The following is a 20,642-nucleotide window of genomic DNA, read 5'->3' on the forward strand; positions in this document are numbered from 1 at the left end:
TGATCATTTTACTTTCCCACACTTATTTGTATCTGGTATATATACTAAAAGAGTCTCTGACTTAACTTGAGCATTAAGAATGTTCCCTTTTTCACTTCCTGTCCTTTATTGCACAATCAGGAAGAAAAGTGCATGTGCTCAAGTATTAGAAATTACAGCAAATTTAAGTTCCAGATCTTAGGCAATAGGGTCTTTACCCAATGCATACATTTTCTCCTTCAGAATGAGATGAGAGGTCTATGTGAGGATGTTTTGGTTAAGATCCTTAGATATTTTATATCCACAGAATGTAAAAATTTTGACCACCACGTAGTACAGTGGAGGAAAGGGAGGTTCCAACAGTGATCTCTTCAGGGACCTTTCAACAAAAGTGAACATAAAAATCTCCTTTGTGTTAAATGCCATCCTACCATCACCCCTGCCTTACCAAAACTAAAATAAAGGAAAATTAAGTTACTAAATACAAGGGGTCCCAAAAAATGTATACACACTGTGAATAATTATAAAAGCAGTATTTATTAAAATACATTTCATTTTCAAAATGTAAAAGAATCTATAGACATTGTGTGTATGCATTTTTTGGGCCACCCTGTATTAAAAACTGGGAACTAGAAAGCCAATGAACAGAGCTAGTGCTAGAGATCTCTCATGCTCTTTCTTTCTCTCTTTCTTACTCTTTCCTTCTTTTCTCCACCCTTCTCTCTGATGGATTCTCACCACCACTATTTTTTTGCAGACTAGCTCTCTTTATTTACTCATTGGCATATACTTGGCTAATAGCCATGTCACCCTGATTTTTATAGCCTTTCTGTCCAAGTGCTTGCTACAATCTCTTTATATCTTAATCCAGATTTTCAAGGGAGATAACCAGATAAATTACTGGCTAATCAATAATAGAATGGTTACCTATCAGTCAAGTATATACTCCTGCAGCTGCAGGATGAGTTTCATATTACAGACACGGATAGAGAGGTGCTGAAAAGGGAACATGTACTGGCAGCTCTAGCTCTGCAGAGTCCAGACAGAAGTTGGTTACTCCTTCTGCTTGTACCTCTCTTGCTACTTATACTTCTGTGACTTTTTAAAAAATATGTTTTTATCTTCACCAGAGGATATTTTTCCCATTGCTTTTTCAAAGAGAGTGGAAGGGGGAGGGGGGGCAGAGAGAGAGAGAGAGAGAAGCAACCATGTGAGAGGGACACATCAATTGGTTGCCTCCCGCACGCGCCCCAACCTCGGCCAGGGATTGAGCCTGCAACCGAGGTATGTACCCTTGGCCGGAATTGAACCTGGGACCCTTCAGTCCTCCAGCTGAGGCTCTAACCACTGAGCCAAACCAGCTAGGGTGTGACTTCTTTTTCTTTAGAAAGCTACCCTTCATGTTCAGCTTAACAGAAATATTTATGTATGTTAAACAGTTCTGCTGTGGGTTTGCACCTGGCCATAGGCTCCGGAGATGGACTGGGTCCCCTGTGTGTCTTGACTACAAAAGTGACATAGTTACCTCTTAGAAAGCAGTCTTCAAGAGGCATGTCTCCGCAGCATAAATAAGTCAACTGCCCAGCAACAACAGGTGGAAAAGTCCCTATTCTTGAGTTGACCTGACACATACTTGCTCATTCTGCACTCACCTAAGGAAGCACTTTACAAGTGAAGGAAAGGGAGGAGAAGAGCGTTTCCATTATCTATTGTTGCATAAGAAACCACTCAAAACTTAATGGTTTAAAATGATGTTTATTCATTTTGCTCATGAAACTGCAATTTAGGCAGGGCTCAGTGGGGACAACTCTGTTTCATGCTATGTCCAGAGCCTCAGCTGGGATGTCTCAAATGGTTGGGGAACTGGCCAGAATTCATTCTATATGAAATCTCAAGGTCTCTCCATGTGATCTCTCCAGCAAGGTGGTCTTAGGGTAGTAGGGCTTCACATATTGTGCTGAGGGCTTCAAGAATGAATGTTCCAAGTGACCAAGTCAGAAGCTGCAAGGCCTCTGATGTAGCCTCAGAAGTCACACAATATCACTTCCACTGGATTCCATTGGTCACAAAGGGTTGGCCCCGATTCACTAAGGGAGGGGACTAAATTAGGAAATGAATACTGGAAGGCGCAGAACTTTGGGGTGTCATCTCAGAGGCTGGTTGCCACAGCAGGAGTCAATTCTGCCAATAGCACTAACATATATATTGAAGAAAAGGATTGGAAGGTTAAAAACATTATACAGGCAGATAAACTTTTTCTTTTAACAGATTTTTGAGGCAACATCTTTTCTCATACTCTAGCTTAAGTAGCTCTTACCAAATTTATTTTACCATCTTATTGACCAATTCCAATTATTTTAAAAAGCATCAAAAATTGTATGTAATCAGGTTATAACACTGTACATTTTCCCAACTGCTTTTAGCATAAAATATCTTACTCTTTGTTGGTAAAATTCTTAATGTAAGCCAAGTAAAAATATTTGGAAGTTGCTGCAGAAGAGGGGTACCAAGGGAAACAGACTTCTAACTCGGATGGAGGTGGAGAGAGTAGAAGAGTCAGGAAAGGCTTCTCAGAAGTGAATGGTTTTAGCAGCATAAATTAAAAAGGAATTCTAGTAACTTTTTTACAGTAAAGCAGTTCCAATGGAAACTATTAGTCTCTGGACAAAAAAATATTTTCCTAGTGGAATTTCCACCTTCTAAATATTCATTTCAAGACTTTTCAGGAATGAGACAAACTGATTAAAACCACAGAGCTAATTGGAGTGTGTTTGTTCATAAAATTTGTTTTTATCCTTGAAAGTTTATTAATAAAAGACAGCTACTCCCATTTCACCCAAGCTAAATGAGAGATTGTATTTCTTAGTTTCCTTTATACATACAGACCACAGATAAGCTCTCAATCTGACATTGAGCAGATCCCAACCAGCGTTATTGTTATTCGTCAACATTTGCATGGTACAAAATTCCAAAATAGTAAAGAAGAAAGGTTTGGGTAAGATACTGATCCACAAGCCAAAGTTTTAGTAAAATGATATTTAATAACATTTCCTAAATCGTACACAAAAAAATGGTTAATATCATAGAGATGGCAAACACCTAGGCAGGCCTGACAGTCCCTGGGAATTTTAAGAGTAGGATTTCTTCCCTATTCTTCCCTCTCGCCATCCTCCTATTCCTGACAAAAGTAAACAAAAGTCAGGGCTCATTCTAGACCAAATCTTCCCTAAGAGCTGCTCTGCTAGATTTTGTCTGATTCCACCTCCTTACCTCCCACCACAAACACCCAGATGCACAGTGCACAAGAAAATGAATCAGAAAGGAAAACATCTCTTTGGCGCTTCTTTCCTGCATTCACTAATTCTCAAGGTGCTAAGAATGGCATCTAATAATCGACAATTCACTCTAAGGGAGAAATATGAGATGTGTAGGGATTGCAGTTAATACAATTTGCGTTGGCTCCTTTTTAAGAAAAATAATCTAAATTACAAATACAAAATTGTTAGGGCTCCTCCTGGGGTGTGTACAGGACCTGTGCAAATGAGGGGCCCTATGGTTTATGTTTCATTAGCTATATTATAGCTTGTTCAAAGGTATTAGGGATTATTTCTTAGGGAGTCAGGATCTAAATTTACACATACTACATGTTTTTATATACTAATTGGCTTCAGAATGTATACATGACAGCACATTATATAGACAAAGGACTAAGAAGACCATATTTTTCTGACCATGTTGCAAATATGCGACAATTTATGGAAAACCTCTATGAGAACAGAGAAACCCATAGATGCAGGCTGATGAAAACCAATAAAAAATAAACTGCTAGATATGACTCTATAGGAAATACAATCTAGATATTGACTCTAGTACAAATTTGGTCAAACTCTTAAAAATGTTCCAATGAGAAAGATAAGTTAGAATCTTGAAATTTATATCCGGGTCCTGTATTTCAATTTTGAATTAATATGACTACAAATTTTTCTTTTTCTCAAGCTGTTTATAAAACTGATGGTTATATTTCCTGTTGAGACAGTGTAAGTTCTTATTGAACCCATTAGTTTGCTCTTCCTTGCTAGCAGAAATAAACTCAGTTCCTACATTTCTTGTCCAGCCTTTTATTTCAACAATGATAACACTCTATTTTGTAGTTACTCACCCTATTAGGTCCTAATTGATAATCTTTGCTTCAAAAGGGTGCTACCAAAGTAAAATTTTCAAAATACTAAAAGAAAAATTCATATACACATTGACACTGAACCAGTATCAAAAATTTATTTAATTCATTAATGAGGAAGTCAAAAGGTCTACAAGCTATTTCAAAGAGGATATGAGAAGTGAGACTTTATAAGGTCAGTAAAGAAAAAGGGATGTTGAAATAAGATTGCAACCATGGATACAAAACTGGTTAATGTCCAAAAGACAACAAAACCATAAGCTTTGGGACCTTTTCTACCGGGCAAAAAAGAAAATCATCGCACTTTACCAGTTTTCTATAAGTTGACCTCTAACTTTACAGATTCATAAAAGATCTGAGTCCTAATCAATAGTAAATTATATGGCCTGGCTGGTGTGACTCAGTGGTTGTGGGTCAACCCATGAACCAAAAGGTCACCTGATCAATTCCCAGTTAGGGCACATGCTCAAGTTTCAGGCTTGATCCTCAGTAAGGGGTGAGCAAGAGGTAGCCAATCAATGTTTCTCTCTCTCTCATTGATGTTTCTATCTCTATCCTTCTTCTTTCCACTCTCTCTAAAATCAGTAAAAACACATTTTTTAAAAGATAGTAAATTTGAGAAGTGTCTATTCAGGTCTTCTGCCCATTTTTAAATTGGATTTCCTTCCTTTTGTTGAGTTATATGAGTACTTTATATATTTTGGAAATGAACCCCTTCTCAGATGTATCGTTGGCAAATATGTCTTCCCATATGTGGGTTCCCTTTTCATTTTGATGCTGGTTTCCTTTGCTGTGTAGAAGCTTTTTAGTTTGCTGTAGTCTCATTTGCTTATTTTTTCCTTTGTGTCTCTTGGCCACCAAAAAATAAAATAAATAAAAATAAACAAAAATGTCTATTCCCTTTAATCTAGTAACTTCATTTATAGGAATCTGACTTGAGGAAATAACCAGAAATGAGGATAAAGATTATGAATAGAGATTCTTATTGTGATATTTTAAATAATAATTGAAAATGAATACACTAAATATTCATTACCTTGCTATCATTGGGAAATTAGCACAGAGCCATTTGATGAAATATTATATAGACATTTAAAATTATGCTGACAAAATTTTAAAAATATGTGATAATACTCATCATATATGATATGGTGAAAAATAGAACATAAATTGCATATTGATGTGAAAAAATCAATGTAAAATTTATATAAACATTGAAAAATTTGCAAGGAACTATATCAAAATATTAATTGGTTGTGGATGATGGGAATATAGTAATTATTATTTTATTATTTCTATTGTCCAAATCAAAATGGGCATATATTATAGATATAACCTATTTCACCAAATTAAGTTTAAAAAAGAACACACCTTTTAAAGAATTTCCAGCTATTCTCTCAAACTTTTCTCTGTCTTTATAAGCACGAAATCCAATATCTTCCCCCATAGGTCTTCCTACTCCAGCTCTCACCCTTTCAAGAATTCTCAGGTTTACTCAGGTCAAAGTGCATCAGTCTTGTGTGCAAAAACCTAGGTAAAATAACAATTTTTTTAAAAAAATTGTTTTATTTTATTTTATTGTTGACAGTATTACAGATGTCCCCCAGTTTTCTCCTCCTTAACCTTCCTCCTCCCAGCCCCTGTCCCACCCCAGGCCTTCACCACACTATTGTCTGTGTCCATTGGTTATGCATATATGTATATGAGCTCTTTGATTAATCTCTTTCCTTTTCCCCACCCTTCCCTCTGAGATATGTCAGTCTGTTCCATGCCTCCATGTCTCTGGACATATGTTATTTGTCAGTTTATTTTGTTCATTAGATTCCACTTATAAGTGAGATCATGTGATGTTTGTCTCTCTCTGACTGGCCTATTTCACTCAGCATAATACTCTCCAGGTCCATTCACACTGTCCCAAAGGGTAAGCAATCCTTTGAAACTAGGTATAGAAATAATAAGAACTGTAATTTATTGAACTCATAATGTGCCAAACACAATTCCAACTTATTAAATCTTCCTCAAGATTCTATGAATAGAGGCTCTTATCCATGTTTTGCAGATAAAGTCATTGAAGCACAGAGAAGAACTTGCCCAAGGTTACATAGTAAGTGGCTCAGCTGAACTTTGAACCCTGGCAGGATGGCTCTGATCTTACTCTAAACCACTACATAGGATGCCTCCAGAAAGAATTGGAAAGCGAGGTCTGTTTCATGTTGCTCTTGTTTCCAAAGTCTCCCAGAGTGGCTTTTGAAATCTGGTCCTGCCTGGTCACGTGGACATTCATCCTCTCTGCAAGGATGCTCATGTTTTGGATGGGCATGGCCTCAGTAATGTTCCTTAAACAGGCTCAAAGGTTATGGCTCTATGGTTCACATTCACATGCTGAACAACTCTACTGTGCAGTGGAACAGCACGTCAGATGGCTTTTTCCTGGGAGGTCTCCAGCTTCAACCTCACCAACCCTTACCCTATAGTGTGGAGCCCAGGTTTCATCCCAATTTCTCCTTTCTTTCTAGTGAGTTTCTTCTTGGGATTATTGGTGTCTTTTCCCACTAGCAGTTATTTAAAAAAATTTTTTTAAAGACAATGATTATATATATATCTTTATTGATTTCAGAGAGAGGAAAGGAGAGGGAGAGAGAGAGAGAAACATCAGTGATGAGTCATCGATCGGTTGCCTCCTGGGGATCGAGCCCACAACCCGGGCATGTGCCCTGAGCGGGAATCAAACCCCAATTGCCTGGATCCTAGGTTGACGCTCAACCGCTGAGCCACGCCTGGCCTGGCTAAAAAATTTTTTTTAAAGTATGTTTTTATTGATTTTAGAGAGAGACGAAGGGAGAGGGATAGAGAGATAGAAACATCGACGAAAGAGAGACTCCTGCACACCTCCTACTGGGGATTGAGCCCACAACCTGGGCATGTGCCCTGACCAGAAATCGAACCAGGGACCCCTTGACTCATGGGTCAACTCTCAACCAATGTTTCACTCCAGCTGGGCCCCCACAAGTAGTTCTTTATTGTAGTCACCCACATCCAGAGTGGCAAGATTCTCTAACCATCATTGTCAGGGAGCCAAAGCAGACCTTAATCCACACACCAAGAAGAATTAATAGGGCTCAAATTTTGACAAGCCACAAAGAGGTCCCTCACACCCTTGTCTTAGGGTATTTGGCAGCTGGTATGACCTCAACAATGGCATAATTTTGGGAGGCTGCTGGTCTCGAGTCAAGAAGGAGGTAACAGGAGGTTTCTGACATCCTCTTACATAAAATATGTTCTCTGGCAAGGTGTTATGGGTTGAATTTTCCCCCCTCCCAAATTCACATATTAAACTCCTATCTCCTAGTACCTCAGAATTTGACTGTATTTGAAGATAGAGCTTTTAAAGATGTAATTAAGGTAAAATGAGGTTATATGAGTGGGACCTAACCCAATATAACTGGTGTCCATGTAATAAGAGGAGATTAGGAAACAGACATGTTCTGCACAGAGGAAAGACCATGTGAGGGCACAGTGAGAAGGTTGCAATCTGCAAACCAAGAAGAGAGACCTCAGAAGAAACCCAAAACCTTGCTCTTGGACTTCCAGTCCCCAGAACTGTGAGAAAATAAATTTCTGTAGTTTAAGCCACCCAGTGTGTAGTATTCTGTTACGGCAGCTCGAGCAAACTAATATCCAAGAGAAAAGAATAGATGATGGTACTATAAGCAGATGGCATACACTCCTGAGGGGCGGTATGAAAAGAAGTAGGGAGAGAGCGCTGGAGTTGGGTAGCCCACGCCTGTGTTGCCTCAGAAGCTTCCTTTCTCCCAACTTCCCTCTTTCCTGTCCTAGATCTCAGAGGTGGGAGGAGGCAATGGGAGGCCTGTGACAACAGCATAGACTTGAATTACCCCACAGATGCCTTTCTCCCACAGTGGTTTCATAGGCTGTGTGTGTGTGTGTGTGTGTGTATTTGTTGACAGTCCTGTCTTGTCTCTACCTCTGCCTTGCCAAGATTAGAGAATCCTAAATTTCTGGTGTTATTGATCCATTAGCTATTTCTATTTCACACTATTGCAGCACTCTCTAGTAGATACAAAATACAGAATTTGTCCTGCTCAGTTTTCTAAACTGAGCTCTGAAAATGACATTGAACATATGAATCTTAGTAAATTTATTTTGAACATTGTCAAGGGGTAGAATATGTTGTTATTCAGAGTGGCAAGACCCAGAAGGCTTGGGTGGACCAGCTCAAGATTCATCACTGATTAATAGTCACGCCTGTTCCAACATCTCTGAAGTGCTTGCAGGAGGAAGGTTTGAGGGAAGAGGAGCCGAGTCAGCACAACCCAGCCCAGAGCCAGCTCTTCTGTGAATCACACAAAAGTGACTCTGCTTGGCCTCTAGGAAGTTGTCAAAGCAGATATGATGGTAGCCAGAGTTCTACCATGAGGTGCCCAGGAAAGCTCCACTCATAAAATCTAGGGAAAGGGTGTATTTTCTCCCTTTGTAGCTCTGTGGGGGTATTGTCACTGTAAGAGTCAGTAAAGAGGAAGAACTGAGTCAAGTATATGCAATTGCTTATAATCAAAATAATCTAAATTTATTTTCATCCCATATTTGTCCTTGTTGGCTTGAAGTTTAGGAGATCCAATCTGATTTGCACTTCCTTTCCTTATTCCTGGGAACTGTACCAAGGGGACAAGTTTTTTCCTTCCCTTCTTAATAGGGTTAGACAATCAGCAGAAAAGATCACTAGATTAAATATTACAGCCATAATAACAAAAAAGTTCCTTCATGCATTGCTTACGAACATAGAAAAAGCTCCTTCCATGCACAATATTGAAACATTTGCCTTGGGCTTCTATTGGGTGTTAGAGGGGAGGAATCTAAGATGGTAGGAGGAACAGCAGGAGTTTGTAGCCCTTTATCCTAGTGCTCTGCTCTTATTATGCTTAAGCTATTCTCCATATGTTTGCTTGTTTCTGACTCCCAGTTTATCTTCTCACTCTATATCTTTTCAGTGCTTCATAGCTTATTTTATTCATAGTTTGTGTTCTCTCATGATTTCTCATTACACAAGGGCCACTAATTTTCTAATTATTTTGATATTTCCTGGTGGAGTATGATTGAGCTAATCTAAGCTAATTCCTAGATTGCTGGCTTGTATATGGATTTGTTGCTTTTGGGTCAGATGAATACCTGACCTTTAGTCTACATATCTGTGACTAGAGGGACATCATAGGGCTGAATAGTGCATACCCAAGGCTTCCCCTTGTGTGGGAGCTGTGGGTGGGACCAAGTACACTTGGCACATGGATACAAAATCCCATGCCTCTGCTCACTCAATGAACTGGCTGACTCAATTATTGTTTACCTATTGCCATACAAATAGTATATATATCTTTTTTTCTTGGCTTCAAGTAAGTGTCAGAAATTTTGGGAGCTCTTGAAAGGTTAAGAAGAGGTAGGGACTGTAACTGGTTTATTTGCTAGGCTGGGTGAAAAGTCCCATTGACTCTGGATGTGACTTTGCTGAAGAGAAGGCTTATATAACAACCATGTAATATCCTAAAGCTTTGGCATGATCAACAGTGTGCTTCTTTCCAGTTTCAAGGACTTCTGAGGATTCCATCTCTATACTTACTTTTGAGTTGTGAGTTTGTAATTAAAGATAGGTAGTAAAATGTTGGACCAGGTATCAACAGAGCTTAACAATGATAGTGATGGTAATTCAGGTTATTTTTTAAGTAGTCATCTAATTTTAGCTTTTGAACAGAATTTAATAAAAAAATTATTGAGTATCTATTATGTTCCAAGTACTGTTCTAGGCACTGGAGATATAATAGTGAACTAAACAGAGAACCTCTTGATCTCATGGAGCTTACAGCCTAGTGGTGTAAACAAATAAGAATGTCAGGTGGTGATAAGTGCTGTGGTAAATTATCTTCAAAGATAGCCGTGGCCATCATCCATTCCTTCCCTCCCTGTACCTGCATGCTGTTCTTCCCACCAAGTGGTGGAATTTATTTTCTCTCTCTTTCTGTCTGGGCTAGACTTGTTCTTTCCCTGACCAAGAGTTTGTTGCAAAAGTGTTGCCACATGAGTTCTGAGTCTAGCTTTTAAAAAGCCTGACAATTTCCACTTCACCTAAGGGAAAAGCCAGCCACCATGTAAGAAATCCAACTACCCTGAGAATCCAACTACTTGGCTGTGAGAAATCCAAAGCTGGCCACATGGCAAATCCATCTGGGAGGAGAGCTGAAGAACACAGGTAACAGTAAGAAGTGAGACCCAGTACATATGAGGTCAGCTCCAGCCATTAAATCCACCCTAGCTGAGACTCCAGAATACCTGAATTTCCATCTTTCAGAATTGTGAGTAAATAAAATGGTTGTTGTTTTAAGTCAGTATGTTTTGGGGATGGTTTGTTACATAGCAGTAGATTACTGGGTCAAATACTCAGAAGAAAAATAAACCAGGGCAAAGAGAAGGGGAGATGCAGGGGTATTATGTTAGAGAAGGTCATCAAGGAAAGACTCTGATAAGGAGTCATTTGAGCAGAAAGCTGAAGGCAGTGACGGATCAGACCATTTGGTTATCTAAGACAAGTGCATTCCAGGCAGAGGAAACAGCAAATGCTGGCACCAAAAGGCAGGAAATGCTTGGCATGTTCTAAGAACAGCACAAAGGCCAGTATGAGTAGAGCACGGTGAGCAAGAAGGAGATTGACAGGAAATCTAGGGAGAAAGAAAGCAGCACCAGGTCAGGTAGGGATAGGATAAGGACTCTGAGTTTGACACGATCTGATTTACACGTAAAAAAAGGGCACTTTGAAGTGGAGAACAGAATGTAGGGAAGGCAAGAATGGAAGCAGGGCAACCATTTAGAGGCCTATTCCAATAATCCAGGTAAAAGATGGTATGGGGTTGAACCAGGAAGATAGCTGTGGAAATGACGAGTTGGATTTTGGTTTTATTTTGAAGGTAAGGCCAACAAGATGCACTAATAGATTAGACTGGGGTAGAGAAAAAGAGAGGAATCAAAGGTGATCTTAAGCACCTGATAGAATAAAGTTACCATTTACTGAGATGGGGAAGGATGAGGAAGGAGCTAGTTCAGACAGAAAAATCATGAATTTGGTTCTGGAAGTATCTAGTTTGAAGTGTCTGTTAGACATCTAAGGTGGCTGAATATGTGAGTCTGGGGTTCAGGAAAGTGCTCATGGCTGAAGGTATTTATTGAGGGCTACTTGTGATGGTACTTAAAATCACTGCATTTGATGATATCAGCTAAGCATGATTGTAGCCAGAGAAGACTAGAGATTTGAAGAGGGAACATGAAAAGATTTGACGAGGGAGCCTTGGGAACATGAAGAAGAACCAGCAATAAAAACTGGTAATGATCTTTCGGTTCCAGACAAGATGGAGTAAGCGTGTTCCACCCTATGAAACCTATTAATTAAAAAAAACTCTGGACAAAATTGATAAAGCAACAATTAGAAGACTCTGGAAGGTGGAGAAAAAAAGGTGGACTGGTTGAGGACCTGAAGACTTAAGGAGCAACCAGTGGTGTGTTCTATGTATTTTATTGTTTGTTTGTTTTGGTCTTTTATATATCATGGCCTGGGCACTAGAGAGTCCCAAAATCCAGAAATATCAATGGGCACAGACAAAAATGCCCTGAAGAAAGCTCCCTCTCTCTTGCCAAAGGACCAGGAAAGGGATGACTCAGAAGGACAGAAACATTTTGGTGACTGTAATACCTGCTCAATTCCAGGTGAATACCATAAATAAAGCCACACCCCATCCCCTCCCAACTAGAAAATGGAAAGATAATTACTAAGAGAAGGAAGCTAAAGAAAATGATTTTTAAAATTATAAAACCCTGGGCAGACCTCTGAGTAGTCCATGTATACAGAGCAAGAGCAGAGTGGACCTTTTGGACACTGTTTGACAATCCAATACGGAGTCTGCGTCAGCCATGACAGTTATGTTAAGTGGCAATATGACCAAGACTGAGGTAATGGGGTGTAATGGAATGCCCTTGGGAGGGGCCCAGAAACTCTCAAACCACAAATCTGGACACTTGGATAAGAACTCCATCTGGACACTGATATAAGTGGGACTGCTGCCCATTGCAGGCTATAAGAACTCAGAGCTCTGACCATTTGATGCTGGAGCTTGGCTGTACAGAGCCCAATAGGACTTCCACACCACTGGATACATGCCTCCTGGCCTGAGACTGACCCACGCCTCTACACTGCTGGCGACCGAGACTTTGCACCAGACACTTGCTCTGCTCGCTTTTATCCCTAAACTTCCCTCTCTGTGTGAAACCTGCATGTAACTCTATTGGCTTATTGGGGAGGGCTCCCTTAATAAATCTGGCCCTGTGGTGGAAAGACACAAATGTGTGTGAATGGCTCCTTTCGGGAATGGTGCCTTGCTCACAACACCATGCATGAAACCGAATGGAAACAGTACAAGAAGATGTTTCAGAACTAAACACAGATCTGGAATACCACCCAGGATTCAGATTAACCTTTGGGTAACACACACATCCACATGAGCAGATCAAAACAGTGCTGCAAAGGCTTTGAAACTAAATGAATATTTGTATCACAGCCCACAAAAGTGGGCCAAATGTGTGTTCTTAACCTAAACAAGTTTACTGCTTGCTACAATAGAAGATTTGAATAGGAACCAGAATCTCATAATATAATACTCAAAATGTCTAGGATACAATAAATAAAAATTACTCATCATACCAAGAACTACAGAAATCTCAACTTGAATGAGAAAACACAATCAACAGTTGCTGACATTGAGATAATACAGATGTTAGAATCATTTGAAAACAGTTATGATAAAAGTACTCTAACAAACAATCATGAACACTTTGAAACAAATAAAAAAATAGAAAGTCTCAACAAAGAAAAAAAACTATAAAAATGAACCTAGTGGAAAGTTTAGAACTGTAAAGTACAATAACTGAATTAAAAAAAAAAACTCCCTTGATGGGCAAAATAGAATGGATATGCCAGAGAAATGAACCAGTGAATTGAAAGACAGTTCAAAGGAAATTATCCAATATGAACAAAAGAGAGAGAACATAGATTGAAAAATAATGAACAGAGCCTTGAGGACTTGTAGGACCATAACAACATTTACTAAAACACATACATTCAAAAATTCAAGATGCAGAGCAAATCCTAACAGGAGAAACCCAAAGAAATCCACAATCAGACACATCATAATCACATTTCTAAAAACTATAAGACAAAAAACAATATTGAAAGCAGCCAGAGAGATACGATGCATTACCTATAGGTAGTGTTCACAGCAGATTTATTTGTAATTGCTCAAAGCTCTAAACAGGCCAAATATCTTTTAATGAGTGAATAGATAAACAAAATAGTACATCCATACAATGGAATACTACTCAGCCAAAAGAAGGAGTGCACTCTTTTTTCCCCTCACAATGTTGTTTTTATTATATATATATATATGTATATGTATATGTGTGTATTTAATTTTAGAGAGGAAAAGAGAGAGTGATAGAAGCATATATGAGAGAGAAACATCAACATCAATGAGCTGCCTCCTGCACATCCCCCACTTTGGATAGAGACCCCAACCCAGGCATGTGCCCTGACCTCTTGGTGCATGGGTCGATGCTCGACCACTGAGCCACACTGGCTTGGCAGGAGCGTACTCTTGATATACAAAACTTGAATTGTTTTTCTTTCTCTCATGTTATAAGGGTATTATGTTGAGTGAAAAAAAATCTCAAAAGATTTTATTTATATAATACTCTTGAAATGGCAAAATTTTAGTGATGAGAACAGATTAATGGCTGCCGGGGGCTAGGAATAAACTATGACCAGAGGGAGGGAATTTATTTGTGGCAATGGAACAGTTCTGTGTCTGATTTTGGTGGTGGCTACATGAATCTCTACTATATACCCCCCCCCCCCCATAAGCACATATAAAACTGGTGAAATCCAAATAAGGCCTGTAGTTTCATTGTATACCAATGTCAGTCTCCTGGTTTTGATTATATACTATGGTTATGTCAGATGCCATCTTTGGGGAAAGTGGGGTGAAGTGTACAGGGGACCTTTCTGGAGTATTTTTCCAACTTCTTGTGAATCCTAAATTATTTCAAAATTTTAAAAAATTAAGAAAACTAATAAAGAATAACCAGTGAGGTGGGAGAAGAGTCCAGAGGCCAAAAGGAGAAATTCTTTCATGTAGAATGAAGTGACTTCAGGATTTGGTTATACAGAAGTTGCTAGGGACTTAAGAGCAGTTTTCCTATAGAAGTAGGCACAAAAGCCTGACTGGAGAGTGTTCAAGAGAGACTGGAGGGAGAGGAAGTGGGAACAATGAGTACAGTGGGGGAAAAGTTAAGATTCTTTTAGTAAAAAAAATGAATTCAATAATTTCTCTCTCATAAGTTTTTTTTTTTTTTTTTTTAATAATAGGTTGTAAGTCACCATTAACTTGTCATAGAACACCTGATTATTTAACTTTATCAGTAGGCTCTGGTGTTATAAAGTATGACATTTTCCTGCCTTGTTTTGTAATTCTGTTTTTGAAAATACAATTGTGTCACTCTGAGTGCCCCTGGGGGATAAATTATACTACTTGTTAATAACCAGGGTAGCAAGGGACTGCCCATGAAGAGAGGATGGAAAAATAATGCAGCAGATTAATTAATAATGTGACACATCTGAATGTTTTCAGCTCTCAGACTGCAGTAATGATCCCATCTCCTTGACTACCAGCAGTTGTTCATGCTTGTCATAAAAAACAAAAATGAAGAACTTTGCAGAAGCTTAAAGTGGAAATGGTAAACAGAAAATTGCCTTTCCTCTGCAAAAAACAAACAAAAAAACCCACTAAAATGCCTTTCTCCAATCACAACAATACAATTTATTGTCAACAGATAAATGATATGTGTTAAAAACAAAGCCCTTACAAATAAAATTAAGAGATTTATGTGGCCCTTTTAGAGGAAAACAACTGAGATCCCAAATATAACATCTATGTTGAAAGTAAAAAGTCAAAACAAAAAAAAAAAAACATAATCAAATATTCAGGTTCAACACTCTATAATCATATCCAATCAAGATCTTAAGGTAACTTCACCACATTTTTATAAGTGCAGCTTACAAATGCCTAAGGCTCTGTTCTTTCTTTTCTTTTCCTTTTTCCAGCTTTATCAAGGTATGTTGACATAGAACATTGTGTATTTTTAAGGTGGAAAATGTATTAATTTGATACACTTATTTATTACAAAATGATTACCACTTAACATTAGCTAACACCTGAAGTTCTGTCCCTGAGGAAAAAGAGGACAACACCAATCCACACATGCTTAGAAGTTTTATTTGTATCATATCAAGAATAAATTTGTTTATTTACTCTCTTGTTGATTCATTCATTCACTCATACATCTAACAATTATTTATTGGCACTGGGGATACAAGAATTGCCAATCAGTGATTTGGAAGATAAGGTAGCAGAAAGCACCTAATCAAATAGCAGAAAGGAAAAATGAGGATAGTTTAAGGGGCCCCTGGGACAACATCAAGGGTACCAATATTTGCATCATGGGGGTGACAGAAAGAGAGGAGAGAGAGCAAGGAGTTGAAAATCTATTTGAAAAAATAATGACAGAAAATTTCCCCAACTTGGTGAAAGAAATAAACACACAAGTCCAGGAAGCTTAGGGAGTCACAAACAAGATGAACCCAGAGAGGCCCAAACAAGACACATCATAATTAAAATGTCAAAGGTTAAAGACAAAGAGGAGATCTTTTGTTTTAATCAAAACTTTTTTCACTCATGGTTTACATTCAATATTATTTTGTATTAGTTTCAGGCGTATATCACAGTGACTAGATAATCATACACCTCACAAAGTGTTTCCCCTGATATCTCAAGTGTCCACCTGCCACCACATGTAGCCACTACAATACTATTAACTATATTCCCAATGCTGCAGCCCACTTGTCTGTGACTCTTTTGTAACTACCATTTTGTACTTATAAATCCCTTTGCCTTTTTCACAAAGTCCCTCAATCCCCCTCCCTTCATGGCTACCATCAGTCTGTTCCCTCTACCTATGATTCTGTTTCAATTTTGTTTGTTTACTCTGTTCTTTAGATTCCACATATAAGTGAAATCAATATGGTATTTGTCTTTCTCTAACTGACTTATTTCACTTAACATAATATCCTCTAGGTCCATCCATGCTGTTGCAAATGGTAAGATTTCATTCAAGACAGAGAGAATCTTAAAAACAACAAGAGAAAAGCAATAAGTTACCTACAAGGGAACTCCCATTAGACTGTCAGCTGATGTCTCAACAGAAACTTCACAGGCCAGAAGAGTTTGGCACAAAATATTCAAAGTGATGAAAAGCAAGGATCTCCAACCAAGATTGCTCTACCCAGCAAAGCTATCATTTAGAATTGAAGGACAGATAAAGAGCTTTCCAGACAATAAAAAGCTAAAGGAGTTCATCACTACCAAACCAGTATTACATGAAATGTTAAAGGGTCTTCTTCAAGAAGAAGAAGAAAAAAGATAAACAATATGAATAATAAAATGGCAATAAATACATATCTATCAATAATAACCTTAAATGCAAATGGATTAAATGCTCCAATCAAAAGACATAGGGTAGCTGAATGGATAAGAAAGCAAGGCCCTTACATATGTTGTCTACAAGAGACTCACCTTAGATTGAAAGGCACACACACATTGAAAGTATAGGAATGGAAAAATATTTCATGAAAATGAAAAAAAAAAAAAAAACTGAGGTAGCAATACTTATATCAGACAATACAGACTTTAAAACAAAAGTTCTAATAAGAGACAAAGAAGGACCCAGCAATTCCACTCCTGGGTATTTATCTGAAAAAACCCAAAACACTAATTCAAAAAGACATGTGCATCCATATGTCCATTGCAGCACTATTTTCAATAGCCAAGATATAGAAGCAACCAAAGTGCCCATCACTAGAAGAATGGATAGAGAAGAAGTGGTTCATAGTATATATAAATGGAGTATTACTTGGGCATAAAAAAGAATAAAATTTTGCCATTTTCAACAACATGGATAAACATAGAGGGTATAGTACTGAGTGAAATAAGTCAGACAAAGAAAAATACCATATGATTTCACTTATATGTGGAATCTAAAGAACAAAATAAATGAGCAGGCAAAACAGAAACAGACTCATAGATACAGAGAACAAACTGATAGTTGCCAGAGGGGAAGGGTGATTATGGGGCTTCAGTTAAAAGGTAAAGGGATTAAGAAGCACAAATTGGTGGTTACAAAATAGTCCTGGGGATGTAAAGTATAGCATAGGGAATATAATCAGTAATATTTTAATAGTTATGTATGGTGTCAGATGGGTACTAGATTTTTCAGGGTGATCACTTCATAAGTTATATAAATGTCGGATTGCTGGATTGTAAACCTGAAACTAATATAATATTGTATGTCAACTGCAGTTGAAAAATAAAAATCAATTTTTTAAAAAGGAGATGGGCCCATAGAAGCATTGATGACAAGAGCCAGAAGGGGGCAGCAGGGGACCACGTCAGGAGAATTTACTGGATTGGAAAGGCCCTGGATGGATCTTTGGGCCTAAGAACTAGCTTCTATTGAGGAGTTGGTAGAGGGTATGATGTATTTCCAGGAAAGAAGGAAATGGTGACAAGGTCTTCCAAAAGCCCTAGGGTTATAATCTAGTGTGTAAAATGAGGGGCCCACACAACATAGGGATTATAACCAATAATACTGTACTATAAATTTCAAAGTTGCTAAGACACTAGATCTTAATATTTCTCACCACACAAAAAATAATAATTATGTGGCATAATAGAGGTGTGGCTACTGTCATGGTGGTAATCATATTGCAATATATAAATTTATTGAATCAATACATTGTATACCTTAAACTTACACAATGTTATATGTCAGTTATATGTCAACAAAAATTAAAAATTAAAAAATAATAAAATGAAGGGCCCAGAAATTTGGGTGTTTGACAGGGAGCAGGGACATATACAAGATTAACAGGAGAAAGGTGCACAGGAGTGAAACCATCCCCAAGGCAAGGAGGAGAGCATAGGAGAGAGAGAGAAGGGTCAGCTTCTGATACACAGATGACAGTGCAGAATAGGAAGCAGGTCAGAAAGGGAAGGGGTCTTTTTTTTTTCTGTGTCTGGTGGTGGCACTGATTTTAAAAGCTCTAAAGATATGTAGAATCAACTCAAATGTTCATCAATGGATGAATGGATCAACAAAATGTGGTATATACATGCAACGAAATATAAGAACATAACGCTAAGTGAAACAGGCCAGTCACAAAGTGACAAATATTGTATGGTTCCACTTACATAAAGTATCTAGAGTAGTCAAATTCATAGAGACAAGAAGTAGAATGGTGGTTGCCACGAGCAGGGGGAAGGGAGAATAGGGAGTTGTTTAATGGTTAGAGCATTTTGGTTTTGCAAGATAAAGTTCTGGAAATGGGTTGCACAACAAGGGTTGTACACTCCTTACTGTACACTTAAAAATGGTTAAGATGGCGAACAAGGTTCCATTTCTTCTGATCTTTAAGGAGTCATAGGCCATTCCAGGCATGGTGGTAGTATAGGATGTGACATTAAGTTAGTATAAATATAATAATACCTCACACTTAAATGGCACATTGTAATTTACACAGTTGTAATGTGAAAATATGTTCATTACCTTGTCAAATCTTCCCAGCAACAAGTATGGGGTGGAGTGGGTCTCTATGTTAAAGGTAAGTGGTTGGGTGCCAGACCGGTGTGGCTCAGTGGTTGAGCGCAGACCCATGAACCAGGAGGTCATGGTTCGGTTCCCAGTCAAGGGCCATGCCTAGGTTTCAGGCTCAATTCCCATTAGCGGGCATGCAGGAGGCAGCAAATCAATGACTCTCATCATTGCTATTTCTATGTCTCTCTTTTGCTCTCCCTTCCTCTCTCTGAAATCAATAAAAACATTTTTTTTTAAAAGTAAGTCTGTGGGTTCCATGAAGGGTGAGTAGAAAAGCAGGGAGTGAATGGGTTAAGAGTAGAGGGACAAATGCTAGCATTGGTGGGTGGAAACAGGTGGAAAAGATGGAAGAGAAAGAGGCAGAGAACAAGCCCATGATCTTCTTGATTCCTCTGTTTATCCTCAGATGCCAATAGGTGGTAACCCTAGTCTTGTGTATTTAAATGCTTTCTAGCTCCATTTTTCATAAACTGTGTTCCAAGCAGCAGTACCACTTCATAATTAAAGGTGCCTGTGTTCAAAGTTTAGACCTGGTCCTACCTCATTATGTGATCTTATCTCTCTTGACTTTAGCTTTTTTCTCTGATAATAATAGTTCCTGTCACCTCTAAGCCTTCGGTACATATTTTCTATTTTTTTCAGTCCTGTGACCTCAGGAGGAAACACTACCACTGATTGAAGTGATAGGGAATACCCCTTTGAGATTTTTCTTCTTTCCATTTTCTTGCCACAATATTCTTGAGAAGAACTCCAATATCATCAGGTAGGAAAAGGAAGTATTTGCAATATATAAGTTGCATGTTTAGTAAAACTTGATGACTTCAAGGGTTTAGAAAAAAAAAACAGTTGACCTGAGTGTGGAGTTGGCTGGTCCACAAAGCTTTTCAGAGGTTGGTGGAAACCTTGAGGGTTGTTTCTGGTAATTGATTGCCAATAATTTTTCTAAAGTATCTGATTAAAATAGCTGAGATGACATTCTGAGTAATACCAGATATTTTTATTAGTCCAGCCCATAGAATTTTAGCCAGATCCAACAACAGGAGAATTTGGCTCTGAAACTTCAAGAGGCTTTGCTTGTTATACTGGATACATTCTGACTTGTGGGTAACGGTGGTTTTCAGTTCCTTCTACTGAATGAATTTTCACATTCTAATTAAAACCTAAAGTGGAATTACTTTTCTGTTTGTTAACAATATAAATTATCTTAGCTGCTATGAAAAGGAAAGAACTTTCATTTGTATTTCTCAAATACTGATATACACTGCTCATTTGAGGTTATCTGGAAACATTAACTAAAGGAGGCTATCTTACACAGAGAGAAAATTCTTAGCTTTAAAACTGTTTAGCTAAGATGACTTGATATATTTTTATGACTACACAACTGGACCAACTTGCACAGGTATACCTCGTCTTATTGTACTTTGCTTTATAGTGCTTTACAGGGTTGATGTTGTTATTGTTGTGTTTTTTAAATTTAAATTTAATTTTTTAATTTTTTTTTTTACAAATTGAAGGCAAGTCCCTCCACCAGGAAAAAGATTAAGACTTGCTTTATTGCAATATTCACTTTACTGCAGTGATCTGGAACCAAACCCACAATATCTCTGAGGTATACCTGTATTTCATATTTGGTTGATGCAAAAATAAACACAAACCTAATACAAACCAGATT

Source organism: Miniopterus schreibersii, assembly GCF_964146895.1.
Source record: "Miniopterus schreibersii genome assembly, chromosome: X".
In the NCBI taxonomy this organism is placed as follows: domain Eukaryota; kingdom Metazoa; phylum Chordata; class Mammalia; order Chiroptera; family Miniopteridae; genus Miniopterus; species Miniopterus schreibersii.